At 43.8% G+C, this 23,840-nt stretch overlaps 2 long non-coding RNA genes across 2 annotated transcripts in view; one reads left to right on the forward strand and one right to left on the reverse strand.

Annotated features, from left to right (window-relative positions):
- Positions 1-23,840, forward strand: part of LOC133539657 (uncharacterized) — a 60,972-nt gene that overhangs the window by 21,903 nt on the left and 15,229 nt on the right. The gene's annotated exons all lie outside the window — the stretch shown is intronic.
- On the reverse strand, positions 6,768-10,535 carry LOC133539653 (uncharacterized). The gene is made up of 2 exons (XR_009803461.1): positions 10,221-10,535; positions 6,768-10,163 (listed from the first exon to the last, which is right to left on the reverse strand). It is a non-coding gene; the product is annotated as an uncharacterized LOC133539653 (long non-coding RNA).

Consider the following 23,840-nt stretch of genomic DNA (forward strand, 5'->3'; position numbering starts at 1 on the left):
AGAATTAATACAACTTCAGATTGTTTTCTTGGTCTTACTTTGGCCAAAAATAGAACAAACACAATCTAAAAAAAAGTTGCAATAAAAATATAGAAAAAAATACCTTCTGCGGTAAAGTTTAGACCCATGAAGGAAAGAAGAAAGTCAACGAATGTTTATATCTGAATAAATGTACATAGAGTCGTGGTCCAAATTTTACACACACTTGTAAAGGATATAATGTCATGGCTGTCTTGAGGTTCCAATAATTTCTACAACACATGGACAAAGATAAGACCTTCTGGAGGAAAGTTCTGTGGTCAGATAAAACATTTTTTTTAGCTGTTTGGCCACAAAAGGAGAAATAGGTGAGTCCTTAAATCCCAGGAACACAACACCTACTGTCAAGCATGGTGGTGGTAGTATTATGCTCTGTGCCTGTTTTGCTGCCAATGGAACTGATGCTTTACAGAGAGTAAATTGAACAATGGAAAAAATGAGGGTTACCTCCAAATTCTTCAGGACAACCTTGGGTTGGGTATTGGGCGCTAGTTGGGTGTTCCAACAGGACAATGACCCCAAACACACGTCAAAAGTGGTAAAGGAATGGCTAAATCAGGCTAGAATGAAGGTTTTAGAATGGCCTTCCCAAACTTAAACGCGTGGACAATGCTGAAGAAACAAGTCAATTTCAGAAAACCAACAAATTTAGCTGCTCTGCCCCAATTTTTTTCAAGAGGAGTGGTCAAAAATTCAACCAGAAGCTTGTGGATGGCTACCAAAAGCGCCTTATTGCAGTGAAACTTGCCAAGGGACATGTAAACAAAAATATCAACATTGCTGTATGTATACTTTTGACCCAGCAGATTTGCTCACATTTTTAGTAGACCCAAAATAAATCCATAAAAGAACCAAACTTCATGAATGTTTTTTGTGACCAACAAGTATGTGCTCCAATCACTCTATCAAAAAAAAAATAAATAAATAACGGTTGTATAAATTATTGGAAACTCAAGACAGCCATGACGTGATATCCTTTACAAGTGTATGTAAACTTTTGACCTTGACTGTAAGTACGCTTGTAAATTACTGGCCCAAAACCGCCAGAAGTGTAGTTGTGTGTGCCCAAGTTAAAGGAAAGGACAGGCAGTCTTCTTCTAATGGATTTATTACAATCTCTGCAAGCTGGGTCACGTTTGCTGTGGTCTGGAACAACATGACACACAATAAGAAATACAGCCAATATTACATACAGATAACGTGAAATGAGACATGCACATATACAGTGGGGCAAAATGTATTTAGTCAGCCACCGATTGTGCAAGTTCTCAAACTTAAAATGATGACAGAGGTCTGTAATTTTCATCAACTGTGAGAGACAGAATGTGAAAAAAAAAAAATCCAGGAATTCACATTGTAGGAATTTTAAAGAATTTATTTGTAATTTATGGTGGAAAATAAGTATTTGGTCAACCATTCAAAGCTCTCACTGATGGAAGGAGGTTTCGGCTCAAAATCTCACGATACATGGCCCCATTCATTCTTTCCTTAACACGGATCAATCCTACAGAAAAACAGCCCCAAAGCATGATGTTTCTACCCCCATGCTTCACAGTAGGTGTGGTGTTCTTGGGATGCAACTCAGTATTCTTCTTCCTCCAAACACGACGAGTTGAGTTAATACCATCCATCCATCCATTTTCTACCGCTTATTCCCTTTTTGGGGTCGGGGGGGGGGGGGGGGGGGGCGCTGGCGCCTATCTCAGCTACAATCGGGCGGAAGGCGGTGTACACCCTGGACAAGTCGCCGCCTCATCGCAGGGGCCAACACAGAGAGACAACATTCACACTCACATTCACACACTAGGGACAATTTAGTGTTGCCAATCAACCTATCCCCAGGTGCATGTTTTTATACCAAAAAGTTCTATTTTGGTATCATCTGACCACATGACATTCTCCCAATCCTCTGCTGTATCATCCATGTATCCATTTTGGTAGAAACTCAACTGGTCGTGTTTGGAGGAAGAAGAATACTGAGTTGCATCCCAAGAACACCATACCTACTGTGAAGCATGGGGGTGGAAACATCATGCTTTGGGGCTGTTTTTCTGCTAAGGGGACAGGACGATTGATTCGTGTTAAGGAAAGAATGAATGGGGCCATGTATCGTGAGATTTTGAGCCAAAACCACCTTCCATCAGTGAGAGCTTTGACAGGACAGGGGTCAGGAACCTTTTTGGCTGAGAGAGAGCCAAAAAGCCAAATATTTTACAATATATTTCCCTAAGAGCCATATAATATTTTTTTTAACACTGAACACAACTAAACACGTGCATTTTTAAGTAAGGCCAACATTTCTAGAGTATAATAAGTCTCTTATTCTTTGTAATAACATTGTTATTCTGAAGCTAACTGTGGAGGGGGCGTGGCCTGTGGGCCTGCAGCGACAGGCGCGTAGATTGTTATCTAATCACCTGTCGCTCTCTTATAAGCAGCAGCCAGGAGGAGAGACGGGATTGGGGCTGGGAATACCATCCATCCATCCATTTTCTTCCGCTTATTCCCTTTTGGGGTCGCGGGGGGCTGGGAATACAATTCCTGGAAAGCAACTGAGAGACTTATTGAAAAATAAAACAATATTGGAACCCTGAAACAGGCTCTCATGTGGGTGCTTGGGGGTCTGAAGAACCCCCCAGGAGGGCAAGCCCCACACTAACCAATAATAAATAAATAACTTCTTACCATTAACGCAACTTCTTGAACAGGTAAGGTAGAAAACGGATAGATGGATTAAAAATGCATGAGAATGTTTTATATTTTGAACGTTATTTTTAACACTGTGATTACAAGTGGAATTATTCATTACTTATCGTGTTAAGCGATGTCAGCTTAAGTGTGAAGCGACCGGAATGAGAATCAGCACCTCCAAGTCCGAGTCCATGGTTCTCGCCCGGAAAAGGGTGGAATGCCATCTCCGGGTTGGGGAGGAGACCCTGCCCCAAGTGGAGGAGTTCAAGTACCTCGGAGTCTTGTTCACGAGTGAGGGAAGAGTGGATCGTGAGATCGACAGGCGGATCGGTGCGGCGTCTTCAGTAATGCAGACGTTGTACCGATCCGTTGTGGTGAAGAAGGAGCTGAGCCGGAAGGCAAAGCTCTCAATTTACCGGTTGATCTACGTTCCCATCCTCACCTATGGTCATGAGCTTTGGGTCATGACCGAAAGGATAAGATCACGGGTACAAGCGGCCGAAATGAGTTTGGGTCTCTCCCTTAGAGATAGGGTGAGAAGCTCTGTCATCCGGGAGGAACTCAAAGTAAAGCTGCTGCTCCTTCACATCGAGAGGAGCCAGATGAGCGTTTTCCGTTCGGGCTCCAGTACTCTGGAATGCCCTCCCGGTAACAGTTCGAGATGCTACCTCAGTAGAAGCATTTAAGTCTCACCTTAAAACTCATCTGTATACTCTAGCCTTTAAATAGACCTCCCTTTTAGACTAGTTGATCTGCCGCTTCTTTTCTTTCTCCTATGTCCCCCCCTCCCTTGTGGAGGGGGTCCGGTCCGATGACCATGGATGAAGTACTGGTTGTCCAGAGTCGAGACCCAGGATGGACCGCTCGTCGGGACCCAGGATGGACCGCTCGCCTGTATCGGTTGGGGACATCTCTACGCTGCTGATCCGCTTGAGAGGGTTTCCTGTGGACGGGACTCTCGCTGCTGTCTTGGATCCGCTTGAACTGAACTCTCGCGGCTGTGTTGGAGCCACTATGGATTGAACTTTCACAGTATCATGTTAGACCCGCTCGACATCCATTGCTTTCGGTCCCCTAGAGGGGGGGGGTTGCCCACATCTGAGGTCCTCTCCAAGGTTTCTCATAGTCAGCATTGTCACTGGCGTCCCAATGGATGTGAATTCTCCCTGCCCACTGGGTGTGAGTTTTCCTTGCCCTTTTGTGGGTTCTTCTGAGGATGTTGTAGTCGTAATGATTTGTGCAGTCCTTTGAGACATTTGTGATTTGGGGCTATATAAATAAACATTGATTGATTGATTGATTGATTGAGTGGTTCGGGCATCTGGTCAGGATGCTACCTGAACGCCTCCCTAGGGAGGTGTTTAGGGCACGTCCAACCGGCAGGAGGCCACGGGGAAGACCCAGGACACGTTGGGAAGACTATGTCTCCCGGCTGGCCTGGGAACGCCTCGGGATCCCCCGGGAAGAGCTAGACCAAGTGGCTGGGGAGAGGGAAGTCTGGGTTTCCCTGCTTAGGCTGTTGCCCCCGCGACCCGACCTCGGATAAGCGGAAGATGATGGATGATGGATGGATGTCAGCTCAGATTTATCAGAGAGCCAGATGCAGTCTTCAAAAGAGCCATAGGTTCCCTACCCCTGCCCTAGGAGAATGAAGACCGTGCACCATTAAATGGTGGGAAGGCCTTTGCCCCAGTTGTGAAAACGAACCGGCGGCGTCTTGTTTTCCCCCCTTGCTCGGCGGTTATGTAAGTCTGGAATGTTCTCAGGCTAAACTGCTGACATGCGCACGCTGACCTTAAACCATGCCAGTGTTTATGTTCACCTCAAAGCAGCACACTCAAACAGTCGCTCCGCAGCATTGCGGCGAGAGATGTCGAGACAGAATCCCCAAAAAAGGTGTGACAACCTAGACTTGTTTGTTTATTTTGATTTTTTTTTCTCCTGTTTTACTGGTTTCATTCCTTTTGAGCTGCGGAATGAATGCCAAGTCGTGTTAGTTTCCGCTCTATTTAGCTGCAGGCGATGGGGAGAGACGCACATGGACATTGTTTACCTTGCACTAAGGCACCACTGCAAGTCACACCATGCTTGCTTCTTACTTCTCACACTTCTGGTTTGTTATATAATTCAGTTTAAGATTGGAATTTACTCTATTCAGGTGTACTGGAGAGGAGGCTACGTCGGATAGTCGAACCTCGGATTCAGGAGGAACAGTGTGGTTTTCGTCCTGGTCGTGGAACTGTGGACCAGCTCTATACTCTCGGCAGGGTTCTGGAGGGTGCATGGGAGTTTGCCCAACCAGTCTACATGTGCTTTGTGGACTTGGAGAAGTCGGAAAGTCCTGTGGGGAGTGCTCAGGGAGTATGGGGTATCGGACTGTCTTATTGTGGCGGTCTGCTCCCTGTGTCAGACCTTGGTCCACATTGCCGGCAGTAAGTCGAACACATTTCCAGTGAGGGTTGGACTCCGCCATGTCACCGATTCTGTTCATGACTTTTATGGACAGAATTTCTAGGCACAGCCAAGGCGTTGAGGGGTTCCGGTTTGGTAACCGCAGGATTAGGTCTCTGCTTTTTGCAGATGATGTGGTCCTGATGGCTTCATCTGACCGGGATCTTCAGCTCTTACTGGATCGGTTTGCAGCCGAGTGTGAAGCGACCGGAATGAGAATCAGCACCTCCGAGTCCATGGTCCAGGGTGGAATGCCATCTCCGGGTTGGGGAGGAGACCCTGCCCCAAGTGGAGGAGTTCAAGTACCTAGGAGTCTTGTTCACGAGTGAGGGAAGAGTGGATCGTGAGATCGACAGGCGGATCGGTGCGGCGTCTTCAGTAATGCGGACGTTGTACCGATCCGTTGTGGTGAAGAAGGAGCTGAGCCGGAAGGCAAAGCTCTCAATTTACCGGTCGATCTACGTTCCCATCCTGACCAATGGTCGTGAGCTTTGGGTCATGACCTAAAGGATAAGATCACGGGTACAAGAGGCCGAAATGAGTTTTCTTCCTCCGCCGGGTGGCGGGGTTCTCCCTTAGAGATAGGGTGAGAAGCTCTGTCATCCTGGAGGAACTCAAAGTAAAGCCGCTGAGTCCATGGTTCTCTCCCGGAAAAGGGTGGAGTGCCATCTCCGGGTCGGGGAGGAGACCCTGCCCCAAGTGGAGGAGTTCAAGTACCTAGGAGTCTTGTTCACGAGTGGGGGAAGAGTGGATCGTGAGATCGACAGGCGGATCGGTGCGGCGTCTTCAGTAATGCGGACGTTGTACCGATCCGTTGTGGTGAAGAAGGAGCTGAGCCGGAAGGCAAAGCTCTCAATTTACCGGTCGATCTACGTTCCCATCCTCACCTATGGTCATGAGCTTTGGGTCATGACCTAAAGGATAAGATCACGGGTACAAGCGGCCGAAATGAGTTTCCTACGCCGTGTGGCGGGTCTCTCCCTTAGAGATAGGGTGAGAAGCTCTGCCATCCGGGAGGAACTCAAAGTAAAGCCGCTGCTCCTCCACATCGAGAGGAGCCAGATGAGGTGGTTCGGGCATCTGGTCAGGATGCCACCCGAACGCCTCCCTAGGGAGGTGTTTAGGGCACGTCCAACCGGTAGGAGGCCACGGGGAAGACCCAGGACACGTTGGGAAGACTATGTCTCCCGGCTGGCCTGGGAACGCCTCGGGATCCCCCGGGAAGAGCTAGACGAAGTGGCTGGGGAGAGGGAAGTCTGGGTTTCCCTGCTTAGGCTGTTGCCCCCGCGACCCGACCTCGGATAAGCGGAAGAAGATGGATGGATTGGAATTTACTTACATACTTTGCGTGAAAAAGTTGTAGGCTTTTTTTTTTTTTTTTTTCTTTAATAGAATGCTCAAAGTCGAGATTGATTGGCAGAGTAGTCGACCCAGTTTTTGCACGAGCAGGCCTTAAACTCTGAAATGCTCTTCGGAACACACTTGTGCTGGCTTTTATCACAAGATGAGTTGGACATATACACAAACCCCGTTTCCATATGAGTTGGGAAATTGTGTTAGATGTAAATATAAACAGAATACAAGGATCAAACTCATAAACTTTATTTTTTTTTTGCAAATAATAATGAACTTAGAATTTCATGTCTGCAACACGTGCCAAAGTAGTTGGGAAAGGGCATGTTCACCACTGTGTTATGGGACGGGATGTGAACTTGAATTGCAATCCCATTCCTAACCCAAAGGGTTCAATTTGATTTCGGTCCACATTTTTGCAGCTATTACAGCTTCAACTCTTCTGGGAAGGCTGTCCACAAGGTTGCGGGGTTTCACACTCGGAGCGAGCCCCTTACTCTTCCAATATGACTGTGCACAAAGCAAGGTCCATAAAGTAATGGATGGCAGAGTCTGGTGTGGATGAACTTGACTGGCCTGCACAGAGTCCTGACCCGACTCCGATAGGACAACTTTGGGATGAACTAGATCAGAGACTGTGAGCCAGGCCTTCTCGACCAACATCAGTGTGTGACCTCACCAATGCGCTTTTGGAAGAATGGTGGAAAATTCCTAAAAAAAACAAACTTCGCATATACTCCGCATCATATTGAACCCTATGGGTTAGGAATGGGATGGCCCTTTAAGTCCATATGTGAGTCAAGGCAGGTGGCCAAATACTTTTGGCAATATAGTGTATGTATGGACTTTTTTTTATTTACACTTAAAACCTTTTTTTAAACTATTTTTATGCATAGTCTTTAATTTATTAATGTATATATACTTATTGTTATTTTTATCATCATCATTATTATTTAATCATTTAGATATGGATGACAAGAGTCTGGTGTGGATGAACTTGACTGGCCTGCACAGAGTCGTGACATGACTCCGATAGAACAACTTTGGGATGAACTAGATCGGAGACTGTGAGCCAGGCCTTCTCGACCAACATCAGTGTGTGACCTCACCAATGCGCTTTTGGAAGAATGGTGGAAAATTCCTAAAAAAAATTTTTTTCGCATATACTCCGCATCATATTGAACCCTATGGGTTAGGAATGGGATGGCCCTTTAAGTCCATATGTGAGTCAAGGCAGGTGGCCAAATACTTTTGGCAATATAGTGTATGTATGGACTTTTTTTTATTTACACTTAAAACCTTTTTTTAAACTATTTTTATGCATAGTCTTTAATTTATTAATGTATATATACAGTACTTATTGTTATTTTTATCATCATCATTATTATTTAATCATTTAGATATGGATGACAAGAGTCTGGTGTGGATGAACTTGACTGGCCTGCACAGAGTCGTGACATGACTCCGATAGAACAACTTTGGGATGAACTAGATCGGAGACTGTGAGCCAGGCCTTCTCGACCAACATCAGTGTGTGACCTCACCAATGCGCTTTTGGAAGAATGGTGGAAAATTCCTAAAAAAATTTTTTTTCGCATATACTCCGCATCATATTGAACCCTATGGGTTAGGAATGGGATGGCACTCCCATAGTAAGCGTCCCGTCTTTGGCTTCCCTCCCACGTACTTGATCTCTTTCTGTGCCTTCCCTGTTTCCGTGTCTTCTGTCCTTTGTGTGATCGAGCTGTGTGCCTCGACTTCCCTCTGGATTCCAGACTGCCTACCCCGATCCTCAACCCCTGCTTGGACACGGACCTCTTTGCTTCTCCCCAGCCCTTGACCGCTTGTCTGCCCACGGACTGCCTTCTCGCCTTATACATTTACGTGGTTAATTCTACACATCGCCTTGCACCTTTCCCTTAGAGTAGCAGACACAGCCGTTGTGTCATCTACTTAAGTGTTTTTCCATCCACTGTGCCGCAGCACACTAGCGTGCAGTGAGATACAATCTGGTGTGCCATGGGAGTTGATCTAATTTCACCTATTTGGGTTAAAAATGTTTTTGCAAACCAGTAATTATAGTCTGAAAATGATGTGTTGTTGTTGAGTGTCGGTGCTGTCTAGTCGGTAGCTAATTGCTTTGGAAACAGCGGGAGGCAGTGTGCAGGTAAAAAGTTGTCAAATGCTTAAACCAAAAATAAAAAAATTTTTGAGTGCTGCTAAGAAAAGGCAATGAAGCTTAGGGAAGGCTTTGCAGAACGAAAGTAAAACTGAACTGGCTGCAAAGTAAACAAAAACAGATTGCTGGACGACAGGAAAGACTTACTGTGGAGCAAAGAGGGCGTCCACAATGTACATCCGAACGTGACATGAAAGAAGGATAAAAACAACTGAAATATTCTCGATTGCTAAAACAAAGTACATGCGGGAAATATGGCTCCAAGGAAGACATGAAACTGCTACAGGAAACTACCAAAAAAAGAGAAAAAGCCACCAAAATAGGTGCGCAAGAAAAGAACTAAAACACTACACACAGGAAAACAGCAAACAAGTCAAAATAAGTCAGGGTGTGATGTGACAGGTAGTGACAGTACAACTACTTTGAGACAAGAGCTGTAGTCATGCATGCTTGGTTATGGTTTAAAGTCATATCCAACAATTGCGACAACGACTTTTTACTTTCAACTGAGTTTTGTTTTTTAACGATTTCTGCTGGCGGTGTGCCTCCGGATTTTTTTCAACGCAAAAAACGTGCCTTGGCTCAAAAAAGGTTGAAAAAAACTGGTCTACTTCCCCAGTTGTATGTAACAGTCCTCCTTATATTCAGGCTCAAAAATATAAGTTTCTGGATCATCATTTGTCCCAAAGTAGTCTTTGATGCCTCTCATGAAGTCTGCCATGACTAGTGAAGTTGTTGAAATTACATAAATACAAGCTATTATGAATGTTACTAAATTGCATATATTTTTATAGTGAATATAAAATGTTATTAGAATTTTTTTTTAGAGCAATTTGGAGGCGGGATTTGAGCCACTCATATTGGCTCCATTTCTAGCTGACCTTTGCTAGTGTTTATTTATGATTTAGAATACATGAGATAAAATCATGTGTTCTTGTCTCAAAAAAGGATTGTGAACAATCTGTATCATGACTGTCAGCAATGTGATCAAGGAAGTTCTTTCTTTCGTAACAACATTCTTTTATTAGAACGAGGAAGCCGAAGTCCGCGTGAACATTTTGGTTTTATCCTGAAATCATCTGAAACGAAACCGAAGCGGACGCCATGGCGTCCCTCAAATCGCCTCTTTGCGGAAGCAGCGCTGACACCTTGTGAGCAAACATCTGAAGTGGGTGACCTACTTCACGAGGTTTGCGTCGTGTCCCCGTTAACCTGCTGCTGCTCTGCGGCGCCCGGCGCTCAGGTCAAACGGCGGGCGGGCCATTGAGCAGGCCCGGGCTTGTTTGACCCCAACGCTCCCAGGTGTTATGTCTGGGTCAGGCGTCCACGCCCTCGCCTTTCTGTCCATGTTGACGCGTGGAGGAGTTCGCCGGTCCCCACGGCGACCGTGTATCAACGAGTCATGCGTCCACGCTCGGTTCTTTTTGGAGAAGCTGGGCGTTCATGTGACCTGCGAGCGAGATGGAGTCATGCATCTGTGGCTCACATGTTGTTGGGATGAGCTCACCTCCTGAAGGATAATGACACCCTGCTCCGAAGCTGGCGTCAGCATCAAATGTTTGCTGCCTCAGCTTATCCTCCAGCGTCAAACTAAAAAAATGCTGCTTGGCTTTTTAATCACGAAAACAAGAGCCCGTGTCCACACGCAGGGCTCAAACATCTCCGTCCAATTACGGAATCCTGGAATGTACACTTTTTTGTTTTGTTTTGTCCAATTATAGTCATGTTATTAAAGGGAACTGCACTTTATATAGACTTCAACTTCATTTTTTGTTCTCATTTAAATTTGAACTTTACAGCAGTGGTCCCCAACCAGCAGCTTGATTGGTACCGGGCCGCAGAATAATTTTTTGTTTATTTATTAGGGTCTGCCAGGCCCATTGTAAAAGGACTCCAAAGGACCCTATTGAAATTGTAAGGTTTTATTATTATTCTTTATTAGGGTCCGCAGGCCCCTATTGAAACTGCTGTGTTTTATTATTATTCCGCACCTTCGCACCCTAATTTGACCCCCTTAACATGCTCCAAAACTCACCAAATTTGACACACACGTCGGTATAGCAAACCTTCCCAAGTTATTAAGCAACCAAACCCCAAAAAAGAAAATTGCGCGCTAGCGCCCCCTAGGGAAAAAAACAACAACAGACTGCTCATAACTTCCGTTAGGAATGTCCTAGAGACATGAAACAAAAACTTCTATGTAGGGCTGACTTAGACCTACAATTCATAATTTTACTTTCTCGCGCAAAAATCAACAAAAAGTTGGCAAAAACTCCTGCAATACAAAATTTTCGCAAAAAATTCAATTTTTGCCTCTTTGAACTGTAATTTGACCCCCTTAAAATGCTTCAAAACTCACCAAACTTGGCACACACATCAGTACTGGCAGAAATTGCGATCTAATGAAAAAACTAAACCCGAAAATTAAAAAATGCGCTCTAGTGCAATTTTTGAATAAAACACAGCAAAAACTGCTCCTAGGAAGAAAACACAAACAAAATTGTTTGTAACTTTCAGTAGGAATGCCGGAAAGACATGAAACAAAAACTTCTATGTAGGTCTCACTTAGACCTACATTTAGATGATTGACATCCTTCGGCAAAAATCAACAGGAAGTTAAAAATTACCCTTTCAAAATAAAAGTTTTGTAAAAACCCGTCACCTTTTTCAAACGTAAACTCCTTTGAGTGCGTGTGTCATTTCGGCTTCAAACTCGCACAGGAGAGGGATTGAACCCTTTTGATTAAAACAATCCAACAAAGTTTTGATTACTGCTCCGGTTTTGATTTTACGCGCCTTCAAAGAACCCCTGCTCAAAGTTTCCTAAAAAATGTCATTTTTGCCTCTTTGAGCTGTAATTTGACCACCTTAAAATGCTTCAAAGTGCAAGTTAAAGCTCTACTATGCAAAGCGAAAGCCATTTATCAACAACATCCAGAAACGCTGATCTGTAATTTGACCCCCTTAACATGCTTCAAAACTCACCCAAATTTACACACACATCAGGACTGGCAAAAATTGCCATCTAATAAAAAACCAAACTCCAAAAGTCAAAATTGCGCTCTAGCGCCCCCTAGGAAAAAACCCAGACAAAACTGCTTGTAACTTCTGTTAGGAATGTCGTAGAGACATGAAACAAAGACCTCTATGTAGGTCTGACTTAGACCAAGGCTTGGCAGCGGCCAAAGGCGGACCCGACCAACGCTGCTTGCAGCTTTAATTATTATTCTTTCTTTATTCCGCACCTACGCGCTGTAATTTGACCCCCTTAACATGCTTCAAAACTCACCAAATTTTACACACACGTCGGTAAGGCAAACCCAAAGGTGGGACCAAGTCATTGTTTTGCAAGTCACAAGTAAGTCTCAAGTCTTTGCCCTCAAGTCTCGAGTCAAGTCTCGAGTCAAGTCCAAAGTCAAGACTGGAAAGTCTCAAGTCAAGTCCCAAGTCCTGCATTTTGAGTTTGAAGTCATTTCAAGTCCTTTAAACCCCAGACTAATATATTTACACAGATTGTGTATGCTTTTAAACGCTGTATGCATTTATTAAAACAAGTGCATTTGAAACTGCAGGAAAAGAATAGTGCTGACATTGCACTTCATAATAGCACTATTAACCAGTCTTTTTTAAACATTTAACTCATTCCTTTACAGAATAAACACATTTTTAAAAAAACAAGTGCAACTGTACTTATTTGCACGAAAGTGATAACATTGTATTTCCATGGCATTTTGCATTGTAACTTGTTCCACAGCAGTTTCTATCCTGTTCATACCTTAACTAATTGATCTCATCTCATACTGTTTGTGTGTTTATGTGTGCGTACACATGAAAAACATAACAAATACACGAACATAACAATGAACAGAGTTGTACTTTTTAGATGTCAGGGCCTTATGCAATATGTACACATATTCTTAATATAGTATACATTTTAACTGACCTTTATTTGACAATGTCTGTCTTTTTGTGGAGGGGGTCCGGTCCGATCCGGTGGCCATGTACTGCTTGCCTGTGTATCGGCTGGGGACATCTCTGCGCTGCTGATCCGCCTCCGCTTGGGATGGTTTCCTGCTGGCTCCGCTGTGAACGAGACTCTCGCTGCTGTGTTGGATCCGCTTTGGACTGGACTCTTGCGACTGTGTTGGATCCATTATGGATTGAACTTTCACAGTATCATGTTAGACCCGCTCGACATCCATTGCTTTCCTCCTCTCCAAGGTTTCTCATAGTCATCATTGTCACCGAGGTCCCACTGGGTGTGAGTTTTCCTTGCCCTTATGTGGGCCTACCGAGGATGTCGTAGTGGTTTGTGCAGCCCTTTGAGACACTAGTGATTTAGGGCTATATAAGTAAACATTGATTGATTGATTGAAGTCCAAGTCAAGTCACAAGTCATTGATGTTAAAGCAGGGGTGCCCATTACGTCGATCGCGAGCTGCCAGTCGACCGCGGGGGGGGTGTCAGTCGATCTCCAGCCAGGCTTTTAAAAAAAATAGACCTAAAAATGAGTGATCATCAATCTTCACCAAGACGGCACTTAAATGACATTCACGGTACCGGAGGGTCTTGTGAGATGACGCTGGCTGCTGCAAGATCATTATTATGAAAATATGACCGAGAGGAAGGCGAGAAACACTTTTTATTTCAACAGACTCTCGCGCCGTACCTTCCGTCAAAACTCTAAAGGCCAACTGCACATTTCCTATCTTCACAATAAAAGCCCTGCTTCATGCTGCCTGCGCTAACTAAATACAGAGTCTCGGAAAACTGGCGTGCACAAGCGATCCCTCAGAAAGCTGGCGTGCACATCACTGGTGCACGCCAGCTTTCCGAGACTCTTATTTTGTTAGCGCAGGCAGCATGAAGCAGGGCTTTTATTGTGAAGATAGGAAATGTGCAGTCGGCCTTTAGAGTTTTGACGGAAGGGACGGCGCGAAAGTCTGTTGAAATAAAAAGTGTTTCTCGCCTTCCTCTCTGTCATTTTTTCATAATAATGAACTGGCAGCAGCCAGCGTCATCTCACAAGACCCTCGGGTGCCGTGAATGTCAATCAAGCAAGCTACGGAATTTGCCGCCAATGTTTTTCTTGTAAAGTGTATGGAAGCTGGATGAATTAGATGCCAAAAACCAACCACTTTCATGTGGTATTGTACAGAAAGGACAACTTTTTTTCTCCTCCATTTGAAAATGTGGGCGTTATCATCATTACTGTCTGATTCCAATCAATGCAAGTCATCAGAATCAGGTAATACACCAACTTATATTCTTGTCTTCGTGAAAGAAAGAGATCTATATGTGTTACACATGCTTGTATTATCGTTAAACACATTTAACTTGTTCACAAAAATGTCTCTTTCATAAATGAATAAATATAAATGATATATATAAATGAGGTAGATCCCCTCGAGTTGGTCAATTGAAAAGTAGCTCGCCTGCAGAAAAAGTGTGGGCACCCCTGTGTTGAAGTCTAAGTCGAGTTGCAAGCCTTTTTACATTTCGTCAAGTCGAGTCTAAAGTCATCAAATTCATGACTCGAGTCCAAGTCATGTGACTCGAGTCCACACCCCTGTTGAACAGTATTTTTAACACCGATTACCAGCGGAATTATTCATGACTAATCGTGTTAAGTAATGTCAGCTCAGGTGTATCTGAGAGCCAGATGCAGTCATCAAAAGAGCCACATCTGGCTCTAGAGCCATAGGTTCCCTACCCCTGCTTTAGAGATTGATGTCGGTTTTTGATACAGTGTCGTCTGAGAGATCGAGGGTCACGGTCATTCAATGTCGGTTTCCGGCCATCCCGTTTATGTGGAGTGATTTCTCCAGATTCTCTGAACCTTTTGATGATATTATGGATCTAGATGTTGAAATCCCTAAATTTCTTACAGTTGCACTTTGAGAAATGTTGTTTTTAAACTGTTTGCTCATGCAGTTGTGGACAAAGGGGTGTACCTCGCCCCATCCTTTCTTGTGAAAGACTCAGCAGTTTTTGGGAAGCTGTTTTTATACCCAATCATGGCACCCACCTGTTCCCAATTAGCCTGCACACCTGTGGGGTGTTCCAAATAAGTGTTTGATGAGCATTCCTCAACTTCATCCGTATTTATTGCCACCTTTCCCAACTTCTTTCTCACGTGTTGCCGGCATCAAATTCTAAAGTTAATGATTATTTTAAAACCTCTTCTCACTCCTGCGCTTATCAAAGGCATGTGGTATAAGTAAGCATGCGCTAATTATTTTAAAACCTCTTTTCACTCCGGCGCTTACCAAAGGCATGCGGTAAAAGTAAGCATGTGCTAATTATTTTAAAACCTCTTCTCACTCCTGCGCTTACCAAAGGCATGCGGTAAAAGTAAGCATGCGCTAATCAATTTAAAACTTCTTCTCACTCCTGCGCTTATCAAAGGCATGCGGTAAAAGTAAGCATGCGCTAATTATTTTAAAACCTCTTCTCACTCCTGCGCTTATCAAAGGCATGTGGTAAAAGTAAGCATACGCTAATTATTTTAAAACCTCTTTTCACACCGGGACTTACCAAAGGCATGCGCTAAAAGCAAGCATGCGCTAATTAGTTTAAAACCTCTTCTCGCTCCGGCGCTTATCAAAGGCATGTGGTAAAAGTAAGCATGCGCTAATTATTTTAAAACCTCTTCTCACTCCGGCGCTTACCAAAGGCATGTGGTAAAAGTAAGCATGCGCTGATTAATTACAACCTCTTCTCACTCCTGTGCTTAACAAAGGCATGCGGTAAAAGTAAGCATGCGCTAATTAATTTAAAACCTCTTCTCACTCCGGCACTTACCAAAGGCATGCGGTAAAAGTAAGCATGCGCTAATTATTTTAAAACCTCTTCTCACTCCGGCGCTTACCAAAGGCATGCGGTAAAAGTAAGCATGCGCTAATTATTTTAAAACTTCTTCTCACTCCGGCGCTTACCGAAGGCATGCGGTAAAAGTAAGCATGCGCTAATTAATTTAAAACCTCTTCTAACTGCGGCACTTACCAAAGGTATGCAGTAAAAATTTCGGTGTGGTGTAAGCTTGGACCGTAAATCCTACTGAATATGCGATTTCAAATTACCGGTATTGAAATCAGCCTCCTCCATTTTGAAAATTATGACAGGGGAAGTGTCACTCGTGACGTCACCAGTTTGACCAGGCGGTAATTCAAGGCAGGCGCATACTATATGCCCTGCGGCAATTAAATTCAAGGAAATACGATATGTTTTTTTTTAATGAATTTATTATGGGTCTACTGGAAATGTGACCAAACTGCTGGGTCAAAAGTATACATACACCAGCTGGGAGGTGAGGGGAGCAGTGAGCAGCAGCGGTGGCCACGCCCGGGAAATATTTTTGGTGATTTAACCCCCTATTATTATAAGGATTCTATTTTTTTTTCCATTTGTTTTTTGTATTTTTGATCCAATACGGCTCTTTGTATGTTTTTGGTTGCCAACGCCTGACTTAGGCCTACTGCGCTACTGCATTGTAATGTTGGTCATCATGATGGTACGTGCACAGCCAAGTGTTTTCTGAGGTTGGTACTTGATTAAAGGCCTACTGAAAGCCACTACTAGCGACCACGCAGTCTGATAGTTTATATATCAATGATGAAATATTAACATTGCAACACATGCCAATACGGCCTTTTTAGTTTACTAAATTGCAATTTTAAATTTCACGCAGAGTTTCCTGTTGACGTCACGCATTGTAGAGGACATTTTGTTCACAGCTATAAGTCGTCTCTTTTAATCGCATTATTCCACAGTATTCTGGACATCTATGTTGCTGAATTTTTGCAATTTGTTCAATTAATAATGGAGACGTCAAAGAAGAAAGATGTAGGTGGGAAGCGGTGTATTGCAGCCGCCTTTAGCTACACGAACACAGCCGGTGTTTCCTTGTTTACATTCCCGAAAGATGACAGTCAAGCTTTACTATAGAACAGAGCGGTCAAGCGAACACGGTTCCCTACCACATGTCAACCGGCAGGTTTCGGTGAGAAAATGATGGTACTAAGTCAACTCTTACCGTAGACATGAGTGGAGAGCTTGTGTCGTTCCTCCTGCACCTGTCAAAGAGGCAGCTGTGGACTCTCTTGCCTCCTCCCACTGGCCGCCCCTGACTGTCGGATGCTTCGACCGTGGAGGAGGGAAAAAGAAAAGAAAAAAATTTCCGGCTGCCTTCGCCTCGTTGAAAAACGTGGCTTCCCTCAAAGACACTGGCGGTCACTGCACCCCTCCGACTTTCATGTCTTGGATCCGCTTGAACTGAACTCTCGCGGCTGTGTTGGAGCCACTATGGATTGAACTTTCACAGTATCATGTTAGACCCGCTCGACATCCATTGCTTTCGGTCCCCTAGAGGGGGGGGGGGTTGCCCACATCTGAGGTCCTCTCCAAGGTTTCTTATAGTCAGCATTGTCACTGGCGTCCCACTGGATGTGAATTCTCCCTGCCCACTGGGTGTGAGTTTTCCTTGCCCTTTTGTGGGTTCTTCCGAGGATGTTGTAGTCGTAATGATTTGTGCAGTCCTTTGAGACATTTGTGATTTGGGGCTATATAAATAAACATTGATTGATTGATTGATTGATGTTGTACAGGTACGACCATATAATCTCACTAAAACACTAGTAACACAAAAAGCAGATAATGGATTTTCCAGAATGATCCTAGTAAATTTGTATAATAACATCTGAATCGCTCTGCCATCTATCCATCCATTTTCTACTGCTTATTCCCTTTATTTTTTGGGGTCACTGGCGCCTATCTCAGCTACAATCGGGCGTGAAGGCGGGGTACACCCTGGACATCGCAGGGCCACACAGATAGACAGACGACATTCACACTCTCTGCCATCTAGTTTTTTCTTTTTTCCAGTCCTTCACTCTCCCTTTCCTCATCCACAAATCTTTCATCTTCGCTCAAATTAATGGGGAAATGGTCGCTTTCTCGGTCCGAATCGCTCTCGCTGCTGGTGGCCATGATTGTAAACAATGTTCAGATGTGAGGAGCGCCACAACCCGTGACGTCACGCGCACATCGTCTGCTACTTCCGGTACAGGCAAGGCTTTTTTATTAGCGACCAAAAGTTGCAAACTTTATCGTCGATGTTCTCTACTAAATCCTTTCAGCAAAAACATGGCAATATCACGAAATGATCAAGTATGACACATAGAGTGGACCTGCTATCCCCGTTTAAATAAGAAAATCTCATTTCAGTAGGCCTTTAAGGTGTTTCCATGGGTTGTAAAATGCTTATTTTGAGCCGAATTATTTGAGGAATGGTGCTAATTTAGTGCATGGAAACGTAGTTACCTGCCAGGTGTGCTTCGAAGTCGGACCCAGCAGCCTGGCTGTTGTTTTGTCTCTTCGTTTTGTGTCATCTAGTCCTTCAGCAACCCCCCCACTCCCCCGCCCCTCATGGATGACGCTGAGGGATTACAGCGCAGACAAAATAAAAAGCGTGGAAGACGTCGTGTTAAGTGTTTTTGCAGACAAAGAAAAGGTTAGCAAAAACACGGTTTGAGCAGATAATCCGGCAAAAAAATAGCCAGCATTGCTGAGCAGGAGTGTTTTATATCTGCATTAATCTGCTTGGAAGTATCTTAATCCTGCAGTATTACACTTTAATCCCGGTGTGTTCAAATTAAAGAAGGTTGGCGCTTACTTCAAAAGTCATAAACAGAAACACGTCTGCTTCCTGCGTTCAATCACAAACCACTAATTGCTCTTTTTTTATGTCCTTTCTCATCTGTTTGTCTTTGAAAACACACCCGACACACAATTGTGATGTTCTCTACTGTCCTGATGCTACTTCTGATACCTTTTTTATCATATTTCAGCCTTGAGTAGCCCACACGACACAGGTGTCGAACTCAAGGGCCCGGGGCCAAATCGGACTCACCACATCACTTAATGTGACCTGCCATAGCATTCTAATGTGACACACCATTTCATTTTAATGTGGTCCGTCACATAATTGTGATTGGGCCAGCCACGTAATTTTAATGTGGCCCGCTACATCATTTTAACGTGGTCCGTCACATAATTGTGATTGGGCCCGCCACATCATTTTAAAATGGCCCGCTACATCATTTTAATGTGGTCCGTCACATAATTGTGATTGGGCCAGCCACATCATTTTAATGTGGCCCGCTACATCATTTTAATGTGATCCGTCACATAATTGTGATTGGGCCCGCCACATCATTTTAAGGTGGTCTGTCACATAATTTTAAGGTGGCCCGCTACATAATTTTAACGTGGTCCGTCACATAATTATGATTGGGCCCGCCACATCATTTTAAGGTGGTCTGTCACATAATTGTGATTGAGCCCGCCACATCATTTTAAGGTGGTCTGTCACATCATTTTAATGTGGCCCGCTACATCATTTTAACGTGGTCCGTCACATAATTGTGATTGGGCCAGCCACATCATTTTAAGGTGGTCTGTCACATAATTGTGATTGGGCCCGCCACATCATTTTAACGTGGCCCGCTACATCATTTTAACGTGGTCCGTCACATAATTGTGATTGGGCCCGCCACATCATTTTAAGGTGGTCTGTCACATAATTGTGATTGGGCCCGCCACATCATTTTAATGTGGCCCGCTACATCATTTTAATGTGGTCTGTCACATAATTGTGATTGGGCCCGCCACATCATTTTAAGGTGGTCTGTCACATAATTTGAATGTGGCCCACTACATCATTTTAACGTGGTCCGTCACATAATTGTGATTGGGCCCGCCACATCATTTTAAGGTGGTCTGTCACATAATTGTGATTGGGCCCGCCACATCATTTTAAGGTGGTCTGTCACATCATTTTAATGTGGCCCGCTACATCATTTTAACGTGGTCCGTCACATAATTGTGATTGGGCCCGCCACGTCATTTTAAGGTGGTCTGTCACATAATTGTGATTGGGCCCGCCACATCTTTTTAATTTGGCCCGCTACATCATTTTAATGTGGTCCGTCACATAATTGTGATTGGGCCCGCCACATCATTTTAAGGTGGTCTGTCACATAATTGTGATTGGGACCGCCACATCATTTTAATCTGGCCCGCTACATCATTTTATTGAAGCCCGACACATCATTTTAATATGGCCCGCTACATCATTTTAAGGTGGTCTGTCACATAATGGTGATTGGGCCCGCCACATCATTTTAATGTGGCCCGCTACATCATTTTATTGAAGCCCGCCACATCACTTTAAATGGTCCGCTACATCATTTTAATGTGGTCTGTCACATAATTGTGATTGGGCCCGCCACATCATTTTAAGATTGCCCGCTACATCATTTTATTATAGCCTGCCACATCATTTATTGTGGCCCGCTACATCATTTTGTTGTAGCCTGCCACATCATCCTAATGTGGCCCGCCACATCAATTTATTGTAGCCCCTCACATAATTGTGATAGGGCCCGCCACATCATTTTAACGTGGCCCGCTACATCATTTTAATGTGGTCTGTCACATAATTGTGATTGGGCCCGCCACATCATTTTATTGAAGCCCGCCACATAATTCTAAGATTACCCGCTACATCATTTTATCGTAGCCTGCCACATCATTTATTGTGGCCCGCTACATCATTTTGTTGTAGCCTGCCACATCATCGTAATGTGGCCCGCCACATCAATTTATTGTAGCCCATCACATAATTGTGATAGGGCCCGCCACATCATTTAAATGTGGCCCGCTACATCATTTTATCGTAGCCTGCCACATTATTCTAATGTGGCAAACCTTTTCATTTTAATGGGGTTCGCCACATCATTTTATTGTAGCCTGCCACATCGTTCTAATGTGGCACACCTTTTCATTTTAATGTGGTTCGCCACATAATTTTATTGTAGCCTGCCACATCATTTTAATGTAGCCCGTCACATAATTGTGATAGGGCCCGCCACTTTATTTTATTGCAGCCTGCAACATCATTCTAATGTGGCCCGCTAAATCATTTTATTGTAGCCTGCCATTTCATTCTAATGTGGCCCACCACATCATTCTAATGTGGCCCACCATATCATTTTATTGTAGCCTCCAACATCATTTTATTGTAGCCCGTCACAAAATTGTGATAGGGCCCACTACATTATTTTATTGTAGACTGCAACATCATTCTAATGTGGCCCGCTAAATAATTTTACTGCAGCCTGCCACATCATTCTAATATGGCACACCTTTTCAATTTAATGTGGTTGGCCACATCATTTTATTGTAGCCTGCCACATCATTCTAATGTGGCCCGCTACATCGTGGCCCGCTACTTCTTTTTATTGTGGCCTGCCACATCGTTCTAGTGTGGCCCGCCACATAATTGTGATAGGGCCCGCCACATAATTTAAAGTGGCCCACTACATCATTTTATTGTAGCCTGCCACATTTTATTGTAGCCTGCCACTTAATTCTAATGTGTTCTGGTACATAATTTTATTGGAGCCTGCCACATCATTCTAATGTGGCACACCTTTTCAATTTAATGTAGTTCGCCACATCATTTTATTGGAGCCTGCCACATCATTCTAATGTGGCCCGCCAAATCATTTTATTGTAGCCCGTCACATAATTGTGATAGGGCCCGCCACATCATTTTATTGCAGCCTGCAACATCATTCTAATGTGGCCCGCTAAATCATTTTATTGTAGCCTGCCATTTCATTCTAATGTGGCCCACCACATCATTCTAATGTGGCCCACCATATCATTTTATTGTAGCCTCCAACATCATTTTATTGTAGCCCGTCACAAAATTGTGATAGGGCCCACTACATTATTTTATTGTAGACTGCAACATCATTCTAATGTGGCCCGCTAAATAATTTTACTGCAGCCTGCCACATCATTCTAATATGGCACACCTTTTCAATTTAATGTGGTTGGCCACATCATTTTATTGTAGCCTGCCACATCATTCTAATGTGGCCCGCTACATCGTGGCCCGCTATTTCTTTTTATTGTGGCCTGCCACATCGTTCTAGTGTGGCCCGCCACATAATTGTGATAGGGCCCGCCACATAATTTAAAGTGGCCCACTACATCATTTTATTGTAGCCTGCCACATTTTATTGTAGCCTGCCACTTAATTCTAATGTGTTCTGGTACATAATTTTATTGGAGCCTGCCACATCATTCTAATGTGGCACACCTTTTCAATTTAATGTAGTTCGCCACATCATTTTATTGGAGCCTGCCACATCATTCTAATGTGGCCCGCCAAATCATTTTATTGTAGCCCGTCACATAATTGTGATAGGGCCCGCCACATCATTTTATTGCAGCCTGCAACATCATTCTAATGTGGCCTGCCACGTCATTCTAATGTAGCCCGCCACGTCATTTTATTGTAGCCTGTCACAAAATTGTGATAGTGCCCGCTACATTATTTTATTGTAGACTGTAACATCATTCTAATGTGGCCCGCTAAATAATTTTACTGTAGCCTGCCACATCATTCTAATGTGGCCCGCCACATCATTTTAACATGGCCTGCCACGTCATTCTAATGTAGCCCGCCACATCATTTTATTGTAGCCTGTCACAAAATTGTGATAGTGCCCGCTACATTATTTTATTGTAGACTGTAACATCATTCTAAAGTGGCCCGCTAAATAATTTTACTGTAGCCTGCCACATCATTCTAACGTGGCACACCTTTTCAATTTAACGTGGTTCGCCACATCATTTTATTGTAGCCTGCCACATCATTTTAATGTAGCCCGTCACATAATTGTGATAGGGCCCGCCACATCATTTTATTGCAGCCTGCAACATCATTCTAATGTGGCCCGCTAAATCATTTTATTGTAGCCTGCCATTTCATTCTAATGTGGCCCACCACATCATTCTGATGTGGCCCACCACATCATTTTATTGTAGCCTCCAACATCATTTTATTGTAGCCCGTCACAAAATTGTGATAGGGCCCACTACATTATTTTATTGTAGACTGCAACATCATTCTAATGTGGCCCGCTAAATAATTTTACTGCAGCCTGCCACATCATTCTAATATGGCACACCTTTTCAATTTAATGTGGTTGGCCACATCATTTTATTGTAGCCTGCCACATCATTCTAATGTGGCCCGCTACATCGTGGCCCGCTACTTCTTTTTATTGTGGCCTGCCACATCGTTCTAGTGTGGCCCGCCACATAATTGTGATAGGGCCCGCCACATAATTTAAAGTGGCCCACTACATCATTTTATTGTAGCCTGCCACATTTTATTGTAGCCTGCCACTTCATTCTAATGTGTTCTGCTACATAATTTTATTGGAGCCTGCCACATCATTCTAATGTGGCACACCTTTTCAATTTAATGTAGTTCGCCACATCATTTTATTGGAGCCTGCCACATCATTCTAATGTGGCCCGCCAAATCATTTTATTGTAGCCCGTCACATAATTGTGATAGGGCCCGCCACATCATTTTATTGCAGCCTGCAACATCATTCTAATGTGGCCTGCCACGTCATTCTAATGTAGCCCGCCACGTCATTTTATTGTAGCCTGTCACAAAATTGTGATAGTGCCCGCTACATTATTTTATTGTAGACTGCAACATCATTCTAATGTGGCCCGCTAAATAATTTTACTGTAGCCTGCCACATCATTCTAATGTGGCCCGCCACATCATTTTAACATGGCCTGCCACGTCATTCTAATGTAGCCCGCCACATCATTTTATTGTAGCCTGTCACAAAATTGTGATAGTGCCCGCTACATTATTTTATTGTAGACTGCAATATCATTCTAATGTGGCCCGCTAAATAATTTTACTGTAGCCTGCCACATCATTCTAACGTGGCACACCTTTTCAATTTAACGTGGTTCGCCACATCATTTTATTGTAGCCTGCCACGTTATTTTACTATAGCCTGCCACATCATTCTGTGTTCTGCTACATAATTTTATTGTAGCCTGCCACATCATTTTAATGTGGCACACCTTTTAAATTTAATGTGGTTCGCCACATCATTTTATTGTAGCCTGCCACATCATTCTGATGTGGCCCGCTACATCGTGGCCCGCTACTTAATTTTATTGTAGCCTGCCATGTCATTCTAGAGTGGCCCGCCACATAATTGTGATAGGGCCCTTC

The sequence above is a fragment of the Nerophis ophidion genome, linkage group LG21 (genome assembly GCF_033978795.1).
Source record: "Nerophis ophidion isolate RoL-2023_Sa linkage group LG21, RoL_Noph_v1.0, whole genome shotgun sequence".
Taxonomy (NCBI): Eukaryota; Metazoa; Chordata; class Actinopteri; order Syngnathiformes; family Syngnathidae; genus Nerophis; species Nerophis ophidion.